The sequence below is a fragment of the Acanthochromis polyacanthus genome, chromosome 11 (genome assembly GCF_021347895.1).
Source record: "Acanthochromis polyacanthus isolate Apoly-LR-REF ecotype Palm Island chromosome 11, KAUST_Apoly_ChrSc, whole genome shotgun sequence".
In the NCBI taxonomy this organism is placed as follows: domain Eukaryota; kingdom Metazoa; phylum Chordata; class Actinopteri; family Pomacentridae; genus Acanthochromis; species Acanthochromis polyacanthus.
Window position 1 is genome coordinate 37,244,669 of NC_067123.1, and position 8,109 is coordinate 37,252,777.

Here is an 8,109-nt window from a genome sequence, read left to right on the forward strand (position 1 = left end):
ATTTTTGGGACATCTTTGAACATTTTTTGATGGAAAAACAGAAATGTTAAAACGTTTTCTTTAAGAACATTCACAAAAAAAATCAACCAAAATCCAGTGAATTTCACTGGATTATGGTTGATTGTTTTGAGTGAATGTTCTAAAAGAAAATATTGAAAATTTTACTGATATATATGGAATCATTTTAGATATTTGTAGGATTTTTGGGGGAGATTTTTACTAATTTTTTAAAAAAAATATTTACAAGAATTTTGTTGGCAAATTTGGGGGATTTTTTAAATATAACTTATAAGGGAAACTTTTAATGAATTACTGGAATTTTATTCCTGAAGGTTTTACAAATTTTCAGAATTTTGGGGATTTTTTTTGTTGAATTTTTGTTTTTTTTCCAGACAAGGAAACAATATTTTTGGTGCCTGTAAATGAAGACAACAGGAGGGTTAATACATCTCACATTAGGAGGTTACATGAAAGCAAAAGTCTAAAACTGCTTTTTTAAATTTTAGCATATCTGGCTTATTTTAAGACACCTAATCTTGACAATCCTGGTAAAATACAGCTTAAAATAAATTTTCCCAGCTAATTTTGAGATCTTAATATTCTAAATATATCTCATTTCAAGAAATCTTACCAAGCCATTTTCACTTGTTCAATTGGCAGATTTTTTTCACTTATTTGAAGGTAAAAGTTCTTTGAAGTAAGTTTATTTTTCTTGTTTTGAGAGGGGCATTTTTTTACGGCGATGAATGAGGGCTAATTGTGACAAGAAACCGATGTGACAGCCTTCTGTAGCTGAAGAGGGAAATGGAGTGTAACAGCTTTTTTTGAGCTAAACAAATGACAGGCTGTGCTTTGTCGCAGTGCTTGTCCTCCTCCTTGCTGTTTTGTTGTCCAGCCGTTTTTAAAAGTTCACATTTCCTGCCTGCAAATAGCCCCAGGTTTGTAGGAAAAGCGAGAAGTGCTGCACAGCTCCCGAGGCAGGTGCCATGCTAATAACAAGTCCACAGGCACGGTGACACTCTGCTGGTGCACAAATCCTAATGTTGTTCACTGTGCTGTACAGGAACTGTTGCAGTCCGTGGGGAGGCGGTGGGAGACAGAGGTGAGGCATTATTCAAACCAAAGTGCAGGGCCTCCTAATGCACCCGGTGGAACCAAGCCCATAAGCTGCTGTGTGCTTTGGCAGTGCTGAGGTGAAAACACTCCTCTTGTTAGAGCTGTCTCATGTGGCCGCCATGTGCTCACTGCAGCCTGCCACCCCGACTTCACCACCTGCCCTCACTTCCCATTTTTCTTGTCTCTTCTTCCCAGGTCGTTATTACACATAATCTATCGGGCTCGACTGCTGGCTCACTCATAACACTTATTAAGATTATATGAACTGATACTGTCAGCTTATATACCCTTAAAAATATACTGTCTGTAGCCAACATGAGCAGCTTTAGCAACCCTGGGTCATGACATAATTCAGGGACTTTTAAAGTCCATGGGATATATTCTACAATTCTACAATTTCATTTAGCAGACGCTTTTGTCCAAAGCGACGTACAACATAAGCAAGAATTCAGACATAAGGAAAACCTGTAGTAAGTGCAAAAGTGCGATTGTATCTTCCATACATTTTTATTAAAAGTAAAAAAAAGTTTTTTTTATGATGGTTATGATCATGTCTTTACAAATAAAACAGAAACAATCCATAGATTTCTTTCCACTAAGTTCCCATTACAAAAACACCTCTCAAAGAAGTGTGTTAATTCCAGATCACATGACCTGCTCCACATGATGCCATTTCCTCCTGAAGAAAAGACTGGAAGACTCCAAGGCTTTCTGACTTATTTAATATAAAGTAGTCAACAGGTTTACTACAATGTCTTTATAAATAACTTTCAATTTCAATTTTACTCAATTGTATATATAATATTTAGAAGAATCTTTGTGTAAAAATCCCATGTGGTGTTTGGTTATAGGCGGCCATGTTGATTTTAGGCCTGAAAACAGCAAAAATGTCAACTATGATAGCTGTTTGCTGTGTTACTAAGAGCCCCACAATCATATACTGACCCCCATATCCACAGCATTGTTAAGCACTAGTAATAATCATAATGTGCTTCATGCTGATAAACTTTGTTGAAATAAATAGCAGTGTCTGTTGCAAAATGAGGCTGCACGCTGGTAGACTGAGCCCAGTGATGGAAGTCCTTCATTTACAGGATAACAAGCTGGATGACAACATTCACCAGTCGCATACAGTTAGTGACGCGTGTTATGTTTCTCTGAAAGCAGGCGGGCTGTTCTATCGCACCAGGCTCAATTCATCTGTGTGTGAAGCAGAAAACAGTTTTTTTTTTAACTTTATCTAAGAAGACATTATTCCCTTTTTTGCTGTGGTGTGTGGCGACCTTGAATTGAGCTGCTAGCTGACTCATTACAACACACAGGCGACGCTGTTTGGATCTCTGGTAAAGCAGGTTCAAAAATACACCTCTGCTATTACCGCTTGGAGACTTTGAGACTGCCACTTTCAAGTCCCTCTCTGGTTGATTTTACCCCTAAAAACTCATTTCTGTGTATTAAAGTTGCATCTTCAGAAATTCTTCCTTGGAAAGAAACCCTCCCTGCCTTGAAATGGTTTAGATGCGACTCTACACTGTTTAAAATCAGAGAATTTGCCTGTCTATGAAGTCCCTGCTTCTTGCCTGCGCTCAAACAGTGCACAAATACTCTTAAGCTACACAATTGTGAGTTTCAATATTGGAATAATTAAGACAATTGAGCTGGAAGCCACTTCTGATGCAGAAAACTCCACCCTGCAAACCGGCAGCTTGAGTCTTTAAAATCCAAATCCGTGTTTTTGAGACAGTTGATGGAAAGGCTCAGCCAGCGTGCCGACTTTTTATTTTGCTAATTACATGTTTCCAAGCATATAAATGTGAAAAAATTAAAACTTGATTTGCGTCAGAAGGTTTTTCCTGCTGAAAATGTCTAAAAACAAACCTTTGGGTGCATTTAACCCGATCTGTAAATCAACACACAAATGCTCCGCTGGTAAAAACTTTTACATCTGATGTTTTTTATACTTATTTCATTTGGAATATTGGATTTTCACTTCTTACTGCAGATGCTTAAACATCCCCTGTGGTAAAAAATCAACTTCATATGCTGTTTTCTACATAGTTGAAGACAAATTACACACAACATAAGCTGGTCAGTGCCATGTTTCAGTAAATCAGCCTTGAAACTCCAGAAAACACGGACACAGACTTACAGGTTTTTATACAAAACAAGCCAAAGGAACCAATCCTATCACGGTTCAAGGTAGGATTTTCTCTACATTTATTCTTCTTTAAAATTGGTTTCCAGTTCGATCATCTATGGCTGAAGCACTTCATTTTGCCAAAGTGTAGCATAGAGTTAGCCTAGCCGCGCTAGACAACCCACGGCAACGAATTTAATTCTCTGCCAGGGAGGGTCTAGTTACCCTCCATAAGGCTCGAGGCTGGATTCTCCTAAAACTGGCCGGACGAATCACCATGAAGTGTAGAGTCAGAAGGCGGGCGCGACGATTCTGAAAGAAACAACCAGCGCACAATAAACAGTTATCTTTCGACTCGGCTTTGGCCACAGCCCTTAAAGATTTGAAGCTAAAATTCAACTTGAAAGATAAACAAAGGACGGCACTTAAGTGTTTCATTGAGAAGAAAGACGTATTTGGACTTATGCCGATGGGATATGGAAAATCCTTAATACACCAGTTGGCTCCGCTGGTTGGGAAGCTAATGGGACTTAGCCACAATCCACCGGCGCTCAAGGAACTCCGTCAGCCTATTCGTTGCGCTGATTGGTTGTATACCTACCCAATTGCTGCAGAGTGATTTGAAAGACAACCTTTTAGCCCGCCTCCCTCCCTGTCGAGCGGTCCTCGACCCTTGTGCCTTCAGAACATGGGTCTAGCGCGGCGAGGCTAGCATAGAGTAGTTTTACAGCAGAATTGTTGGTGAGCTGGTGTGCTCGAGCTGCAGTGAGTGGAGAGAGATCAGATCTGCATGTTCAGGAAGTAGAGTTACATTTAAGGCAGAAATTGATTATTTTACCTTCTAAATATGTAAGTTTAATAGGACCAGATGGGTTTTTAAGGGTTAAATCAATGAACATCTGTTGATTTAGCATGAGATGCAGTATACACAAAAAATTAATAATGTGTTGTACAATATACTATCTGGCAATACATAGAGTAGTTAACAAGATCTTCACTGTAGCCAGCTGGAATATTAAAAATGCTCCTTATGTATTCATGCACCTGCAAGGATAGAATATAAACAAGTCCAGCCAAACTTTGCTGCTAAATCTTGGACCGTTTCCCTTGAAGCAAGACTAAAAAAAAAGGTTTGAAAGTGGAAATAACATAAAAAAGCAGTAAAACATAACTTAAAGTTTCGGTTGCAGTGGCTACTTGTGAACTTTAAATAGATATGACAGCTGTGTTCATTGTATTCTTCACGTAATATAGCTTTAGCGGTAAAAGTCTTTAAAATGAACAAGACATTGAAGAAAACAAGGGTGGTCTCGATAGTTTTCCATGACTATATTGTAATTGTAGGTGCAGCTGTACAGCAACAGTCTGCTTTCAGTGTAATTTTGAATCAAGGACTAGGAGGGCATCATTTATTCTTCTTTTTCTTCCACCACTGCTTGCTGATGTAGTCTAGAAATCAGTGATTAATTCTAACTTGGGTGTTTATGATGAACGATCTGCAGTCAGACAGGGAGTTAAGGCCTCAGAAGGATTTAGAGCTGCTGTTTGCGTTCCATCGTAGCTGGAAGGAGGACAAAAGTCTCTTGTCGTCCACTAAGAACACCTCTCTCCGGCCAGCTGTAACTGTCAGGCTGGAATAATGTCCTCAGAGCCCAGGAGTGGCTGCTTATCTAGCGGTCACACCTGAGGGAAAACGTGTTAAGTCCACTTAATGTCCACTCGTGTGGAGGCTTGGGTGAAAACACTGTGGGAGTCTCTCCAGCATGCCACTCTGGGTTTTACACAGAGGCAGCTGTGGTGGTCTTTTACCGCTGCGTTTATTCTTCCTTCTTTTCTTGTTTATTCAGCGTGCAAAGCAAATAGTTGTTTTCTTCTTAGAATTTAGAAGGGCCAAATCCGAAATAACGTTACGTAACAAAAAAAACTCTGTATAATTATGTCATGCATAATTCAAAGACATAACAGCTTCAAATCAAGACTCTTAACCCCCTTTAGGCATAGAAGTTCTGGATTATCCTTGTTTGTCTTTCCTCTTGCACTGAATAACGACATTCTCCAGAGAGCAGCAACTAAACACTGTTTAGTCTATAAATACGTACCACAAACTGCTGTTGTGTTTGGTGAGATTTAAATGCAGTTTTATGCACGTTATTGCTTAAAACAGACTTCAGAAGTAGCATTAAATTACTGAATTTTGCAGCTCTGCTCCACCTTACAGCAGAGTACGTTTCATCAGTGAGTACATAAAGCAGCCTCCCTGCATTTTATCTGCCAGATCCATCACATGACACGAAACCACACTTTAGCTGACATTACTTTTTTTTTTTTTCCTTTTTTGCACTCATCCTAATTCACCTATTGGCATTATCCATCCATTCTCTATACACCGCTTTATCCTCATTAGGGTCGCGGGGGGTGCTGGAGTCTATCCCAGCTGACTCGGGCGAAGGCAGTCTGTCACAGGGCTACATATACAGACAAACAATCACACACACAATCACACCTACGGGCAATTTAGAATAATCAATTAACGTCAGCATATTTTTGGACTGTGGGAGGAAGCCGGAGTGCCCGGAGAAAACCCACGCATGCACAGGGAGAACATGCAAACTCCATGCAGAGAGATCACAGGCCCACCCCGGGATTTGAACCAGGGATCTTCTTGCTGCAAGGCAAAAGTGCTAACCACTACACCCCTGCAGCTATTGGCGTTATGCGCAGTTTAAAGTGGCACTCCACCATTTGTACACATGACTTTTAGTTTAATCATCACAAAGCCATTGATTAATGGCCTCTGCGGTCGATGCCGCCTCGGCTCGGGCTTTCAGGCCTAATATTTTTAACAGAAAACAATTTCTGGGTGTGAGATTTAAACAGCAGGTGGGCGAGTCGGAATATTTCATCCTGTGCTGTTTTAGTTTTTGATCTTTTCCGTTTAATCTCTCTTCAGTGAGGCTTCCAGTTTGATCAAAGTGAAACATCACATCGCTGGAGTGGCCCCATCAAAATAATGAACAGATGGTTTTATTTTTCACAGTGCAAGTGGCAGAGAAAACATTTACCCAAGTTGAAAAATGAGTGAAATTCCTTAAAGTAAGAGTTTATGCTCGAGTGGGAGTTTGCTGAGAGGATCCACAGTGACTGAAGATATTTATATTGGCATGTCGGATGTGTTTTATCTGCGTGTCTTTTACCAGTCAAGTAAGAAATTGGAAGCCAGTCAGTGGTACAGGCGACTAGCGAGCAGTGTAGAGAGCAACCAGCCAGCCTTGACATATCGGTTAAGGGGGCCCGTGTTGCTCAGGGCGGACACCTCATGTCCACTTAACCTTGTGACCGCGACGGCCCGGGCTGGTTAAACGGCAGTCTGTAAAGGGAGTGAATGTGGCTTGGCAGGATTAATCAAGCCTAACGACACATCTGTAGGTAGGCTCACTGGGAAGAGCGAGCATCAATCAACGTCTGGAGCATCCCTCTCTCCCTCTCTCTCTGCTTCTCGTCAGCTGTATCGACCAGCGCTTTGGGCCCTTGGTAATTAAAAGGCATTGATCGGCCTCAGCAGCAAGATGTTGGGATGCGATCATGTAGCAGAGCTCACTGGGACTCTTAGCCTGAACAGGTGTGCACACATACAACTGGCTGCTTCTTGAATTTCTGCATCACATGTAGTAGTGTATGTTTTTAGCACGTGCATTTTAAATGGTTGCTTGTATTCAAAGTGATTTTTGCTCATGTGATGCCTTTTATTGTCTCATTTCTTTAAGCTTTGCAGCGATTGCCTGTTTTTGCCGTCCATATTGCTGCCATTTTTATCCAATTTCTGCAAATTTGCTGATAATTCTTGAAGCGATTTTCTTGAAGAAGAGACAAAAAGCCTTTGAAAGTGAAAATAACACACAAAAAATGTAATTTTAAAGCTGTAAAACACAATTTAAGGATTTGGATGCAGTGGCTACTTGTGAACTGTAAGACCCAAATATAGAAAAAAATGAGCAAAAAAAATACTAAACAATATATGTATATGTAAACGCAAATACTGGAAAAATTAGCAAAAAACACCTAATAATATTAATATATAAACCCAAATATAGAAGAAAATGAGCAAAAAACAAAAAATATATATATAAAACAAATATACATATAAAAATAAGCAAAAAGTTAAATAAACAATGTGTATACATATATATATATATATATATATATATATACATATATATGTGTATATATATATATATATATATATATATAAACCCAAATATCGAAAAAAAATTGCAAATAAATTTATAAAATACACAAAAAATTATATTTTTATATTATATTTATATATATATATATACACACACACACAGAGATACAGTATAAAAACAATGGAAAAAATGAGCAAATAAAATCAATAAAACTAAAAAATATAAATATATATAAACACAAATATAGAAGAAAATGGGTGATATATATGTATTTCTGCAACAGTGGGTTTTCCAGGGTTAAGTAGAGTTGACATGTATGAGACTTATTTTATTGCTGCTGTAATTACAATCTGCTTTTAGTATATTTTTGAATAAAGGTCTAGGAGTGGATCATTCTTTTTCATCCACCCCCGCTTGCTGCTGACACATCCTACAAATCTGTCTGCAGTGTTAAGTTGGGTGTTATTAGCCGACATATTTACCCAAACGCAGACTTACAAGAGGTTAAAACTGCCTTTAAATATGGCAAAATCTGACGCCAGAGAGAAACCTTTACATCGACGTCCTCTTATATTAAATGAGAACAACAACTGATTGATTCTGTGCATATACGCAAAACCCCAAGGCTCATCTTCCCCACCATCTTCACACAAACACACACACACACAC